This window comes from Platalea leucorodia (assembly GCF_965183815.1).
Source record: "Platalea leucorodia genome assembly, chromosome: 1".
Classification (NCBI taxonomy): domain Eukaryota; kingdom Metazoa; phylum Chordata; class Aves; order Pelecaniformes; family Threskiornithidae; genus Platalea; species Platalea leucorodia.
Genome location: NC_138823.1, coordinates 152,451,369 through 152,466,507, shown reverse-complemented (window position 1 = coordinate 152,466,507; position 15,139 = coordinate 152,451,369).

Here is a 15,139-nt window from a genome sequence, read left to right as displayed (position 1 = left end):
GAAGTGCTAAGAAAAAAAGGTTGCTCTACCCAAAACACCTGTTTAAGTCTCATCTCACATGCCAAATATTACAAAAACCACCTGTTTAAGGCTGTTCTGCCATTGCAGATATTATGGCTGATGACAAAAAGCAGTTGGATTAGAGCTGCTCTCATTTGATGTTCAGTAGGTGGCTCTGGAAGAAGCAGCTGCTGCTCCATTCTCACAGGTCCATTGTAAAAGCTTTAACAAGGCAACAAACAGTGACAACCCTGTGCCACAATGTTGGTTGCAGGTGGCCTGTCCCTGCCCCAGCCAGCGAGCCCACAGTGCCAGCAGACCGTCGGGGCACATCATTTGCCTGAACTTCACAGCTTCTTCAGCCCAAACCCTCAGCCTAAAGCCCTTGCTCAAAGGCCTCCCCAGCCCCGTCTTCCTTCCCAGTCCCCTCTCCCTGCTGGCCTCAGCCTGCTTCTGGCACAGGCCTAGTTCCCCTTTTTTTTGTCTTTCCTTCACAATTTCTGTAATTTCCTTTCTGTCTCCTGTGTGTCTCTCTTGCTGTCTGTGCCTTGCCAGAGGTGTCTTCCCCACAGCATCTCTCCCCTCTTCCTCCATCCCCTCTCCGAATTTCTCTGCCCCAGGGAAACGGCGCTTGCTGCAGCTGGGCTGCTTCATGCCCTCTCCATCAGCTCTGCCCAGCTTCTGCTGGGTCTTCCCTCTCACGTTGCCCTGTGACCACCTGCATCAAGAAGTCCAGCCCCACCACTGCCTCCCTGTATCTGCATTTCCTTCAGGGAATCCTCCTGCTTCCTGGAGGCAGTATTAGACTCAAGAGGACCCAAGAGAAAGAGGAGGTTTGGGCATCCCTCCTCTATCAGCAGATGGGAAGAAGCTTCTTGGCTTGACCTGCAAGGACCCTGATTTTGCCTTCACCCATGGACAATTGCCCTGGCTGCTCACCTAGCAGAAATGGCTTTCTCTCCTGACTGTTTCTCCCTCCCACTCTTCAGCTGTGCCCTTTGCCTGTGGTTTCTCATATTCTTCCCCGCCATCCCCCCACCCACCAGCTGTTTCCCCACTGACAGCCTCCATGGACCACCGTATGGTTTGACGGTAAAAGCATCAAGTGTATCTCCGCCTCTCAGTCACAGACAGTCATGCCGTGCCCTGACTGTCCTCTGCCCCTGCCCGGCATCACCCCATACCTGACATGCACACATTTGCCTCCTGCTGTTGCTTGTTGACTCAGACCAGCCACCCTTCAAGGTGGCAGGATGCTGCCAGGAAAACAGGGGGAAGGCTCTTACCCTCGGTCCCCACCTGGCCTTCTCTTTGCCAGGCTTTCCTTTCCTTTTTCCCCACCTTCCCTCACTCCGTCACAGATTTTGTGTGTTAACGTGCCCCATCTTGAATTTTTAGTCCACTCTTAGAGGTAGCAGTTCAGTCCTCTTCTTGATCCAGACTGACTTTATTTTCTCGTGAATTTTTGTTACCTTTTTAGACACCACCTCAGCTCTCTCCAGCTCGTGCTTTCCTCTCTGCCCCTGCCCCTGCCACTCAAAGGACCCCTCCCATATATTTTTTTTCCTCCCTCTTGCATCTTATGATCAAAGGCATATTTAGATTAGAAGAATCGGGGAAGCCTGTGCTTTTTAAGTTTCAGCAATGCTCTGGTCTTGGCAGATTTCAGTGATGTTGTAACAGATTAATCTATTGCCTGGAAAACTGAAGCACCCCACCTGTGTCCTGCCCTTGGTGGTGACACACACTTGGACTTGGCCCGGTTTGGTGTAATTATTCCTTCAGTATGTCTCTCTGGGCTTATTATTTACCCCATGTAAGATCCACTTTTACCTTTTTATTTCTGACACTGACCACATCTCTCCTGCCATGCCCTCTCCTTTACCCCTGTGTCAGCAGATCATTCTCGTTCATTTCTTTGCAAAAATTATGGGTCTTCATAAGTCTCTACCATCGTGCTTCTCTTTCCAGTCAAAAGAAAACAGAGGTGAAACGAAACTGAATTACTTTGGGTGTTTCCCTCTGCATATTTGCAAACTCATCCTGAAGAGCACTTCAAAAATGTTACAGAAGAGCTTGCGATGACTAATACAATGCAGTCATGCAATTAGCACCATGCTCATTTAATACTCTAGTCTTAAGAAAGAAATGGCCATTATGTCAAGAATATTTCTCAAAACCTCAAAACACTAACCATCCTGACATCAAGATACCAGTTCATCTTTTCTCTTCTGTCACTCGCTGCTATATAACCTGGGTTATCCGCAGCAAGTCCACATGTGTGAGCCGCCGCCTTCTTCAGAAATAATAGTTTGCCACAGCATTCATGAAGAACAACTCAGGCCAGGAGCTTTTCTCCAGCGATGTGTGGTGTTTCAGAGGAATGTCTAAACTTCACTTCCATGAAATAAGGCAAATTTTTCCTGCCTCTACCTGGCAATGAAGTTATATGCTTAAGCAGAAAAGTTGCCTCTTGTATGGTTTCACAGTCCCTAGCCTAACTACAGGTACAAATCTTATTGTTACCAGTACATGGACTCTGTGCTTTTGGCTTGATTGTTATAAAAAACCACTAGAGCCTTATCTGAGTGGAAAGTTTTCCCTTGTCCCTGTGGTTTCGGGTGCTGTCTGTCTTTCATCTTACTCCATTTCCTTGCACAGTGTGAGCTGGGGGTGAGCTGGGTGTGCTCTGCCGTGCCTGTAGCAGGGAAAAACCATTTTTAATTCATCTTTCACCAGCGCAGTGGTGAGGAGCCAGCTGAAGTGGTATCAGGAATCAAAGCGATTTTATATGCCATGACTCTGGAGGAGAAACACATGCTGCAGCAAATACAGGGTCTAAAATAATAGACACTAGGGGGAAATAAAAGCATGTCAGTGAGGTGGACTGTTAAACCCACACAGCCAGATCCTGAGAGGTCTTAAGCCCTCACAAGCAACTCCTGTAGGCTTCAAGAGGACTTCAGGAGCTCATCTCCCCTCAGGATCTGGCCACAGGGCTTTTACTTAATGAAAAGGTCTCCACTGACTATGTGAAGAGCAAAAGGTTTTTGAGCACAACAAAATGATTTTCCTGGATTTGTGGAGCAGGCAGCATGGATTGGGGTTCGTAACAGCAGTACCTCTTCCCCTGGAAGTGGTGGTCATGACTCCTGGTGCTGGGAATACATTGCTGCTTCTGGACTCACTACAGCAAAACAGTACGTAAAATGGGAAATAAAAAGCTGCTGTTAGAAGGGCTTGTAGGTAGCAGATACCTGCGTGGCTCTCTGGAGGGACGAAAGTCTCTTAATTCAGGTGGCTTTGGACTCCTGGCTCTTCAAAAAAACCTGCATATTGTACAAAACAAAACAAAACAAAACTTATATTTAAACAAAAGAGAATTATTTGTTTCCACGTGGCATGGAGGGGGTCACATATGACTCTACCCCAGGGATTTGGATTAGATGACCATTGAAGGTCCCCTCCAACCCAAGCTATTCTATGATTGTATGCAAAGTGATTGCTAATAAAACAGCATTTCAGCACTTGTGCAACCCACAAAAGGCAAATCTTTACCATGACACTGTCTTAATATTATTATTGTTATTTAAAGACACTGAACAGAAGTGCATTAACTCGGAGCATTATTTTCAGTAGTTCCAACAATGTCTGCAGCACACCTGCTCTCCGTGGTCATTTCAAGCTAGCTCCTGCTCTGTTGTTATTGGCTCCATACCAAGAGCCAGCAAAGCAAAAAATTTTTCACTTAAGCCCAAACTTACTGTTCTCCTGTCAGCTTCCCCGTAATGTATTACTTCACCATGTCCTTTGACCTCTTGCATTTCTTTGTAGAGAAATATAATTAATTGTGAGCCACAGCTTAGCTCTGGGGGTTCAAAACAGTTTCATGTGTTTACTCAAAACATTAACTTTTTTCCTTCTTTTTTAATTTCCAGGCAGAAAAAGGTGATGAGGGTTAAACAAAGCATCGCTCCTTCCAAGAGCTCCAAAGCCCAGCAGGGCTGGAAGGAGCTGATGGGAGGGAGGAGGGCGGGAGGGATGGACAAGGGGGTTTCTCAGCCAGACCCCAGGAGCCAGAGCTGTGCCTGGGAGCTCAGGTGCAGGAAGGAAAGAGGGACACCTATACTGCACAAATAACCTCAGCCTCAGAGCAATAAAAAGGAGAAGAAGATGACATTCTAGAAAAAACACAAACCAAATTATGGTCATCTAGTACATAGCTACCTAGGCTCTTAAAGGGGTATGGGTACAATGCTGCAGCCCTGCAAGAAGCTCTCACCATGCAGGATGGACAGTGTGGTCTGAGATCCCACCGAGAGAGCCATGGGGGACCAGCCATGGTGTGCAGCGCCAGGCAGCCTCAGGAGCTGATGGTTTGGGTGTACGGCGGCAGCAAAGCCATTGCCTGGGGGTCAGTGCACAGCATTTGCCTTCTGGCTCCAGAGGGTTGTGAGCAGGAGACCCGAGACCAAGCCTGCAATACAATAACCTTGAATTTATACTGCATACTTAGGCTGTAAACATCATCATGGGTTTCTGTGCTGGCCTGGGGAGCTGGCAGCCAAGGGTTGGGACAGCCGAGGGCTGGGATAAGGCTGCTGCATCCAAGCTGCTGATTTTCCTTCTCTTACTACCATGGGGGTGTAGGTGATGGTGGATCTCTGCAGATCTTTTTCTGTGTTATGAGGGAATATAATAAGCTACTACCGCCAACAGCAACGTCACCACTTGCTCTTCTCGTGTGGGCTCCCTCGTGGGGAGAGCTCAGCTAATACAGTGACATGTCCCGGGGAGCCAGGCCAACACCAGTATCTTTGCTTCTCACTGAGAAATCAGGACACAGAGGAGGTGTTAAAGTGACCTGCCACTTTCCTTTTTTTGCACATTAATTCACGAGGATTTGTCATGCAAATGCTGACAAACCTTGTCACTGGAGGAGGGTCTTATTTACTTGTCACACCGATAGCACCTCTGTAGCAACTCTATGATACCATAGAAATCCTGCTTCATTTGTGGATTATTGTCAGAAGACCCAAGGTGTCTCTAGAAGCCCTGAAGGACCCAGTTAAGCTACTTTTCCCACCCTCTTTCTACTGCAGAATTTTTTCTAATGTTGCAGGACATGCTCACAGCCCATCTGAGGGCAGCTGCTGCAAATCCAACACGTGGATGCTGTTAATCCCACGGGAATTTTCTTAGGAAATGGAGGGGGAAGGGAAGTTGCATATAGATAAAGGAATAAACAAAAAAACCCTCAAGAAGCTTCAGCACATTTCTATTTTTCAGGCACCCAGAGCCATCCAGCACCACAAGCAACCAATAACTGGAGAGAGAGAGAGATTCGGTAATAAATGAGAGATGCACTTGGGGTTATACTTTCAAAGAGATGTGAGGTTTCTAGTCCTTATGAACTTAAGAGTAGTCCCCTAGCTGATACTCCACAGAAAGCCCTGATAACCCTTTGCAAGCCCAGTCAGCAGCTTTGAAGTCAATGACAAAGTTGCCACAGTAATAGCTCTAAAGAGCTATGTTGGCTGTTATGTCGCTGAAAGACCATCTATTTTGTACCACTCAAGTTCTTTGAACTAACACCACTCCGCAGGCTTACAGCATCTGACACATCTGCCGTCAAGCTTCTTTGCTTCTTTCTTACTGCTTTTCCCAAGCAAGCTCTCCTATAACTTCATTTTTTCATTGCTTTTAATAGTAAAAAAACTGGTTCCATAATAAACTCAATGTCTAACTTTGCAGGAACGCTATACAAACAGTCCTGCTGGGATTGAAGCAGCAACCAGTCACTGGAGATCCGTGCTTGTACATCCTCTTACTTTAATTCCTTTTCCTCAGTGCAGTCCTGAAAACACTCTTGCATGGAAACTAGCAGGAAAAAGGTTTAGATTTAATATCAAGAAAGGTGCAAAACTAGTTGGAAAACAGACTGTGTTTTTTTTAAAAAAATCAACATTTTGTTGTCACATTGGGAGGATTAAGTAATGTCCCAACAAGGTTTGTCATAAATCTGGCGCAGAGCAGGCAAAGGCAGCGGCCAAACGCAACTATAAAAGCCAAAGCTGGCATTTAGCATCGTGCATCAGCTAAGAAAACATGAAATCTCACAGCACAACTCTGATCTAATCATGATAAATTTGACAGTTGGATGCCAGAAAGTTCATTGCAGCTTACTTAATGGCATGGTGGTGTACCAAAACGGCGGGGTGACACCCTGCCCAGGCCTGGCATGGTGCACTCAGCCTCAAGTCTATGGCATGAACCAAACGTTCAACGTTCATGCATGACACTTCCCACAAGGAGGATGTAGTAACCTGTATGAGATTGCATGCCCGAGAGTGATCTTGCCCTTGATCGTTTTCTATGCACATAATGAGAAGCGGAGCACTCAGTCCTGAGCACTAGACTACATCCCACCGCACCTTGGCCGCTGCTCACCACCTGCCATACTGCCCCAGTAACCTGAATGACAAACCCGGTACCGAACTGAGCTTTGAGGCCACATCACATCTGGTCCTTAGCAGGAGTAGACTAAAAACCAGTTCTGGAGTAACTGGTTGTAGCCAGGGACCAGGAGGAGCAGCACAGGAGGCAGTAAACAACCTGTACAATTTTTTTATCAGAGAGTTGTCTGCTAAACATCCAAATCATTATGATATCTAATTAGGAAGGGAAAACAATAGTAATTTATCTGAAGTGTTACGGTCTTTTGGGTAAACTAATTCTCCCTGCCTCTCAAGCACAAGTCCATACAACCAATGCAGATTGGCTACTCTTTTAGTACCCAAACTGAGATAAATGATCGCCTTGTCCATGAGTCATCTATACCGTTTCCCATAGGAAAACAAGGTTTGAATTCAAATTGATCCTGAAAAGCCCAAAGGAACGGACAGAAATCAAATAGATGACAGTAAAAAACACTTAAGAGGGAAATGTCAAATGCAAAAGTTCCCAACAAACAAGCCTAACCTGCAGCACCTGCCAGGCAGCAGTGTGCAGAGAGGGACCCACAGCCTTTAGAGATCCAGAAACTGTGGGAGTCCTTACTCTTGTCTGCCCACAACACAAGAAAAGGTGAATGTCATCCTGGGACACACCTGCAAAAGTGTTTTATGTAAGACACAGAAGAAATTATTGTGCTCTACTTGGCACTGGTGCAGTCTCAGCTGGAGTTTGGTGTCCAGTTCTCGGCACCATGCTTTAAGGAAAATGGAAGTTGGACAAGGTCCAACCTAGCTCATAAGAAAGACAAAAGGTTTAGAAGATGCAGCCCAAGACAAAAGGCTGATGGAGTGGGCATCTTCTGTGTGGAAATGGGGAAAGATGAGGGAAACCTAACAACATTTAATTGCCAGGCAGAAACCTGACTTCTTTCTGCCCATTAAAAACTGGTGATGTGAAGCGTGATGGCTTCCACTCTCTGCTTTCGTTTGGTGGGCTTGGTACAGCAGGACTGCTTTTGCAGTGCAAATTTAGACCACCTGTTAGAGCATTTTCAGGCCTTTAATATGTCCTTAGAGGAACCAGACCTTCCTCAGATCAAAGTCCCTCAAGATTCCCCTCAGGATCCGGTTTTGCAGCCGGCATTCATCACGACCAACTGCTTTTGAACACATCCAGTTGTCTGGGAGATTGTACGGCTTAGTCTTGCCTCAGTCCTACGATTAAGCTGAGACATGCTCTGGGACATGATGATTTTTACTGCGCAGCGTCGGTCTGCCTAGTGACTTCTTGCTCTAGGAAACACAACCCGGACACACAGGGCTCGAGTAATTTCCAACACAGGCATCTCCAGTGGAGCATCTGCCAGGGCTGTACAGGACCTACGGAAGACCTGCATGTTTCTGGACCAGCAGTTGGACTCAGGTGGCACATCCTAGGGGAAAATGGCAACTAAACTGTGCTCAAACAGCTGATTTGTGCCTGCTGCCCAAGCAGTGGGAGAAGCATCGGAACAGCAGTGCGTTTATTAAATCACATATAACAGGGGCACACAGTGCATGGATAAAGAATTACACCATGCTGCAGTGACACTACTGGGCAGGAGGTTGGGTTTCTGTCCATCCTACAACAGAGGCTCCCAAACTGAAGCCTGAGGCACCCACAAGCACAACTTGTCCAAGGACCAAGTGCAATGCAGTGCCCAGCAGGGCTGGCAGGTGGGTGCACATGCAAAAGCCAAGGAAGGCAGCAGGACAAGAGGAATAGGTGGCATAGGGGCTATTTCCCCAGCACGTTACTGCAGCCACATATCCCTGCAGGCACTGCCTCCCCTTCCCTTGCTAGAGCCGTTACTCCCAAACCCTCTGCTTACCCAGGGTGTGGAGCTGGCACAACCCTGCGTCGACCCCAGATCCTGTTTCTGGGCCACGCTGACCAAGAGTGCAATCATGCACACTTCCTTCCACATTTATGCAAAAAGCATCCACCCCACACGTATTTCCACAGTATTTGAGGCCTTGAGTAGTCTTGGCAGAAGTGGATGGATTTTGCCCAGAATACACAATTTAGTGCTAATTATCTCTTCCTGCTGGGCTTTAGAGCACAGAGCTTTCAATTCAAGAACAACAGCTACAAGAGCTAATGGATTGCTCTGTTACCAGGAAGCAAACCCTTTGCAGAGCGCGGCGGATCCTGCCCCGCTGCAGGTCCCGGGGAAGCACCGCAACAATAGGAGGATGGAATTCGTTAACTCTTCAGGGAAGGAGAGAACATGGCCAGCATCGTAATTGCCTTCCGCTGGTGCTGCTGGGGGGAACACCCCAACACAAAAGGGCATCTCACCTCTCCCAAGGCATAGCAAATTAGGCTGTAAAAGTAGAGAAGAACACTCCCCTCTCAGGTCAGTGAGAGGCTGTAGAAGAGAAAAGGAAGGAAAAACTGTGGCTGAGATTCATTCCCTTCCATGTCACATACAGTAAAAGTCCATGTTTTCTGCTCTCATGTGGGGTGGGTGTATAGGACATGGATTAAACTGTTGCTTTCCGAACCCCACTTCTCACGTGCATTTATACCGCATCTAGGGTGGCCTATGGGCCTCTCTGCTAGGGCTCCACTGACAAACTTATTTTTTGGTGATACTCCCTGAGATAAGAAAGAGCTTTGCACCACTCTGCTGGCAATTCAGGGGCAGGTAATAAATTAGCAGCATAGGGGAGTCACACTTGGAGCCAATAATAATTTAATTCACCTGCACTGGCACTTAACCATCCAGCAATAACCCTTGCAGAGCTGCTCTCTGCACAGCTAATTTAGGAGCTTTATAGACCTACATGTGGTGATCATTTGATTCTAACACTGACACGTTACCTGAAGGAGAGTCCAAAGTACCTCCTAGCATAGCGAGTATTTTGGCTGGTGGTGACCACATCTTAGCTTCTCTTTCAAATGCAGTCTTTTAGGTGTAGATGCTCACCTACTTGAATATCCTTACAAGTGTAAGAAATAAAATACTGATATATAGAGCAGATGCTTTGGTCCCTTGGACTAGATCCATTATTGACACAGGACCAACATTACACCCTTCTCAAAGACACTTTCTCACTTGCTCATATGGTGCACAGATGTAGGCTGCTGGCAGTGATCTCTAAGGCAATGTGGGCAACTTCCAGATTTTCAGCTACCCTTTGTCTCCATTTCTTGTGCAAGATTCTGGACAGCTTATTTTCCTTTGGGTCTCTGTACTTATCACACTAAAATATTGTCATTATTGCTGTATCTTGGCTCACTCTTGAAAACAGGGTAAGGAAAACACCACTGGATGTATGGAGTGATGCTCAGCAGTTGAGGTGAGGGATGATGTCTGGCCCCGGCAGCGTTACTGCAGGCCACTGAGATAATCCTGTGACCTGACAGCCAACGCACAGAGGTTTTAGTGGCAGCTCTTCTAGAGAGTTTGTTACTACCAGTGGCAAATGTCTTCATGGTGTGGAATCACAGCTACGAGCACCAAAAAGTAAAAGGCTGTAAGAAGTGAGAATCTTTCTTCCTGAGCCAGTTGAAGAAGCAGCTGTACAAAGCCTGATGCCCCTTTGCCGAGACGATGGCGAGCATCCTCCGTCATGTTCAGATGCAATTCCTGTCTCTAGAACAAGTTGTCCATCAGTGGCTCATTGGGAAACACCAGAAAAAAGAAAAGAGAAATACCGGATGGATTCCAGGGAAGATTTTCTTCTGTGAAATGAAAGTAAATAATTCTGCTGCTTTATGACTGGTGGTTTTACTGTGAGGTATTGCACAACAGGCTTAAATAATGCTGAAGTATGACTGCCTTCAGTTTTATCTGGCTGTAATGTTTCTCCTTAGCTCATTGCATCTTGGAGAAGGCTGGTTATGAAGAACAAAAGCCTTTCAAGGCTGCAGTCTGCTTGCATATGAACCTTTCTTGCCCGACTACAGTAATAAGCATGTGAAGTACATTCTTCATGATGTTTGTCTCATAACATTTGAAATTGAAGTAATCTTTTTAATTTTACAAATAAATATTGAGCTAATTGCATTAATAAACATAAATCAAAACTGTATATTTTGGCAAATAAGAGGCAGAACTTACTCTTCCTATCCCGCATGTGGACAGCCCGTTTCCAACATGAGCAGGTCTGTGGGGGACCAGTGCGGACAGCTGCCGCAGAGGACGTCAAAGCGACTGGACACCCCGTCCCCAAGCCCCTGGGAACCCCCGCCTCAGCCCTGCAGAGGCCCATCTCTCCCATCTCCCTGCCTGGTTGTCCTACCCCTACTTCTTACACATCTTTAGCAGGGTTTGCTGTGCTCCTCTTTTGTCTGGATGGTCTCTACCTTAGTACTGTCACAAGAGACACCAGAGACTCGACCTCAGCAAACCTGCTACCCACCTTGTCCAGCAGAAAAGGAAGGAGCTGTGGCAACCCCCACCTTTGAGAGAAAATCATCAATATCTGCCTCTTTTCATGTAATACTGAGGATGCTCCACCAACACCTTCCCCACCCATCTCCTCAAAGGGCAAGGTGCTTATCTTCTCTCCTTTCTTTTTTTTTTGAAAAAACTCACTTGAAAAACTAACTGCAGGAGGGAAGTCCCCACATGGAAAATAGAGCTTTTACAAAACATGATAAGCAGCTTGAAGCAGATCTAGCTGGGGGAGAGTCAAGCAGGGTGGTCAGACTGTAAACGTTGAGCAGGCCCAGAGATGTACGTCTGCTTTTGTGCCATCTCTTCAGGCCCGATGCCCTGGGTGCTGCAACCATGGCAGCGTTGCATTGCACATGTGGGATTTAACATGTTGCAGCAAAAGTGCAGGAAAGCCATGGCCTGTCTTCCCTTCAAATGAGGCTTGGGATTTGAGCAGTAAGTACAGGACAGCCCATATTGCACAGGCCATCTGGCGACTGAACGCCAGGCAACCTCCATAGTGCAGGTGATGCTCCAGCGCCATCCCCACAGCTACAGCTTCGCTCTCCTAGAGTTCCTATGCTTCACCAGCGAGGCATTACTGAAATTAGATCCCACAGCATGCCTGTGGATAATGATTTATGCTTGTCTTTCCTCTAAAGATAGGGAAACTGGAGCAGAGACAGGGATTTTTTTTTCCTGTGGTAGAGACATTTCAGTTGTTTTCATCCTTGAACCTGGCATTTGTGATCCGGGATTTCTGCCTCCCACCCCACTTGTTCCTGCACTGTGGTAGGATGTGGGCACTTGGCTGCTCCCGCAGGCAGCTCTGCCACCTGGCTTTGACAGAAAGGGACAATGTAGGGCAGGAAGACCCACTTGGACCCCCGCAAATAATATGTTGGGTTTTTCTTCAGTAGTGCAGCGCACCACCCGCCTCGGGGCAGGGGGAATGAGGCTCATCTTTGGGAATTTTTTGGAAGTTTTGCTGACCGTCAGGCAGAGAACTATAAAAATGTTTATGTGGGGTCAGGTCTGAAAACACTGCAGAGCCATCCTCTTCACTGGAGAGATTTCATATGGAGGCTGGGTGAAAACCAGAGAGGCAATGGACATCATTGATGCATTTCTTTTTCATTGTCATAGCTGGCAGAAACAGCCAGTTTATGTATTTGCTGACATGATGTAGACAGCAAAAGCTGTAAGTGCCTGTAATAGCCCTTGGCCCCTCTGGCAGGCACCCAGAGGTCCTGCTGCCCAGGCGTCCAGGCCACCCCAGTGCCAGTGGGTCAGCGCATCTTTCCTGCCCGAGGCAACAAGGTGAAGGACACCTAGTTTTTGGGAGATCCTCAAATCTCCTGAAGAGCCTGACCTGCTGGCTGTGCCCAGAGCCCATCTCATGCATATTGATGATTTTTGTCCCTTGTGAAACACAGATGCAGCCAGTGTTTTCTTCTAAAGCTTGGGTGGAGGAGGTACCTGTCCCTTACACAGCGGCTTGTTGCTAGAGCACTCACCAGGGATACTTCACTGTGCTCACGCTGGTCCTTATTGTCTCATCTTCTACTCCGTCATGGTGGCTGAACATGCATGGACCGGTCCTTGGGACCAAGGGCCTGCTCTTCCTGTGGGATCAGAGACAGGTTCCCTCTGGTGCCTGTGCTTGTTTGTATGGTTCTTGTCTCCTTTTCCCATCTCCAAGTCCTGAAATACTGTCTAAAGAGGAAAACTTCCTCAGTAAAAGGAAAGGGAGCACCCCAGCCCTGCTCTGACATAGCCTGTGTCTGCTGGGTTACAGTTTTCAGTCACTGAGGTGGCGATGATGGGTGGGTTAGATAGGATGTTGGGTTCCTCCTCCTGACATGAATAATTTTATCTTTTGGACATGGGCAAGAGAGGGGTTTGAAGGAGCGCAGCAAGCCCTGCCCAGCGCAGGTCCTGGAAAAATGCAGATTCTCCGGGAGAAATCCATGTTTTGGAGCGTGTGTGGACAGAAGGACCTGTGCGCATCCCTGAGCCAAGGCAGTGCCAGCTGATTTGCATCACATTTTGGTGCACCCGATTTTCCCTTTGCACTGTGTACCTTCCCAAGAGAGATCCCCAGACTTTTTATTCCACGGTCAGGCCCTCAAGTCCTTTATTATGTCTAGCCTGTAGTCTCAGCGTGATGACATCCTGCTGCCAGGGAAAAACCAACCCATTCTAATTTTGAATATGCTAAATGACTAATGGAGCTAATTGTGGCCTCTGCTCTTGTAACAGCTTGAAAGTGAAAGAGAGATGTTGACGCAATAGGGCGAAGGACATTTTCTGGCTCTGACAATAACTCAGCAGCCCTGTGCCTTTGCAGAGAACGTGCCGTGCTGCCAGCAGCCCACTCGTGCTGGCGTCTTGCTCCCCTTTGTAATTTACCTCAGTTTTTGGCCATCAGTACAGTCTTAAACATCATTGTTCTTGGCTTCATTCTGGTACCTACCAGAACATACAGAAACCCTGTGGTGGATAAAGCAAAAGAGAAGAAGAGTAGAATACCTGTAATGTAGCCTCTATTTTCTATTTTTACTGCAAGCAGCAGCATACAGAGCACAGCATAGGAGTGGGAGAGTGGGGAAGCACTATTTATTTTAAGTCAACCAGCACAGGAGGTTGTTCTTAGCTCAAAAGCAAAATGATCTGCTTGCATCGTAAAATAAATGAAGGTTTCGGCAATAGCTGGAAGCCTGTGCAGCCACATAGACAGGGAACAAAGAAAGAAGTTTGTTTACACAACACTGGTTACACTGCATTTCAGGGTAACAAACGTGGGCACGGTACTACGAGCAGAACAAACCCAGTAGTTTGGGTTTAACTGTGAGCTGTTACTGCTACAGACTGCAATGAGAGACTCTTTCCTAAATTGTTTCCCACCATTCACATTGGGGCATGTGTCTTGGCCAAATAAACTCTGTACAGGTTGTCGCTCTTTGGCAAACCAGCTTTAAATTCAAGTGGAGAACATTTCAGAAGGGCAAAGTCAAAGGCATTAAGATGATGAATCTTATCAGTAAGCATAAAACACCTTCAAAAAGCATTTCAGCTAGATCCACTACCAGGACCAAACTGCTCCATCTGAGCTAATTCTTAGTTTCTGCTGCTGTACACCAAACTGCGGCCCTCAGAAGCACCAGCCAGGTGCTGCTGTCCTCCGGAGGCAGGGATGCCCTGCGCAGCTCCGGCTGTAGCTCAGCACATGCTCACTGCCTGCTTTACAGTGGTGCAACAGGAGCAACCCCACACCCCAACCTTCCTTTCTCTTGCTCCGGCAAAAGCTTTTGTGTTACTCGGTGAACTGATGCAGCTGAAAAAGAACTGATGAAAAACGCCTGGTTACTTGTTAACTGGACTGGTCCTGATGGGGCTGTACCAGCCCTGATGGGGCTGTACCAGCCTGGCGGAGGACAGAGGATGAGAGGGAGCCAGATTCTCCCTTCCACCACCAGCAGCACTTGCTAGGACTAACTGCAATGGTTGCTGAATCGCAGGCTCAGTGTTTGGAAAAACAGTTCTCAGGACGTTTAAACATCTGCTTCTGGCATTGCCAGAAGTCCATCTGCATCAACATGCTGACTAATCCATCAGAGCCCACAGACTGGGTCTTCCTTCACCTGTATCGCTTGGAGAGCATGGTGAAACAGGCTTAAGCCTACTTAAACCATTTGGACTGAGCTGCACGCTAGTGTGGGAATAACAGGATAATCCATGATTATGTCCATGTTACAGCACTCATGAGGGATAGATGAAACTTTTGGTTGTTTTTCCCACCGAAACAAGGAGGTTCAAAGGCAGTATGCTCTGTTCTGGCCCTCCTGGAGGACAAAGACTCTATTATTGGGTTAGTTCTACTTTGCATGACAGAATTTCATATTTGTTTGGCTGGAGAGTGAACAAATAAACATGATTTTTAGCCGGTGATAGAGATGAGGGTGTCAGTCCTGTTGGCAGTGTCCCATGTGAATAACGGCCAGACACTGTAGTTAGTACCATAATTCAAGTCTCCTTTTTAAAGGCAGTGCAATAGTCAACTGCAAATTAGAAATTCATGCTTGCTCTTGTGTGCTCTTTCTTTTCTCTTTTGTCCTCTCAAATAACAGCATTAACAAGAGAGCAACTGAACTAATAAAACCTTCTATCACTTTCCCTACCTTTCTCGGCTGGACAAGCAGAGGCACATGCTGGGGGCGGTTCAGAACCACACTTGCAATAGTAAGGGATTGAATA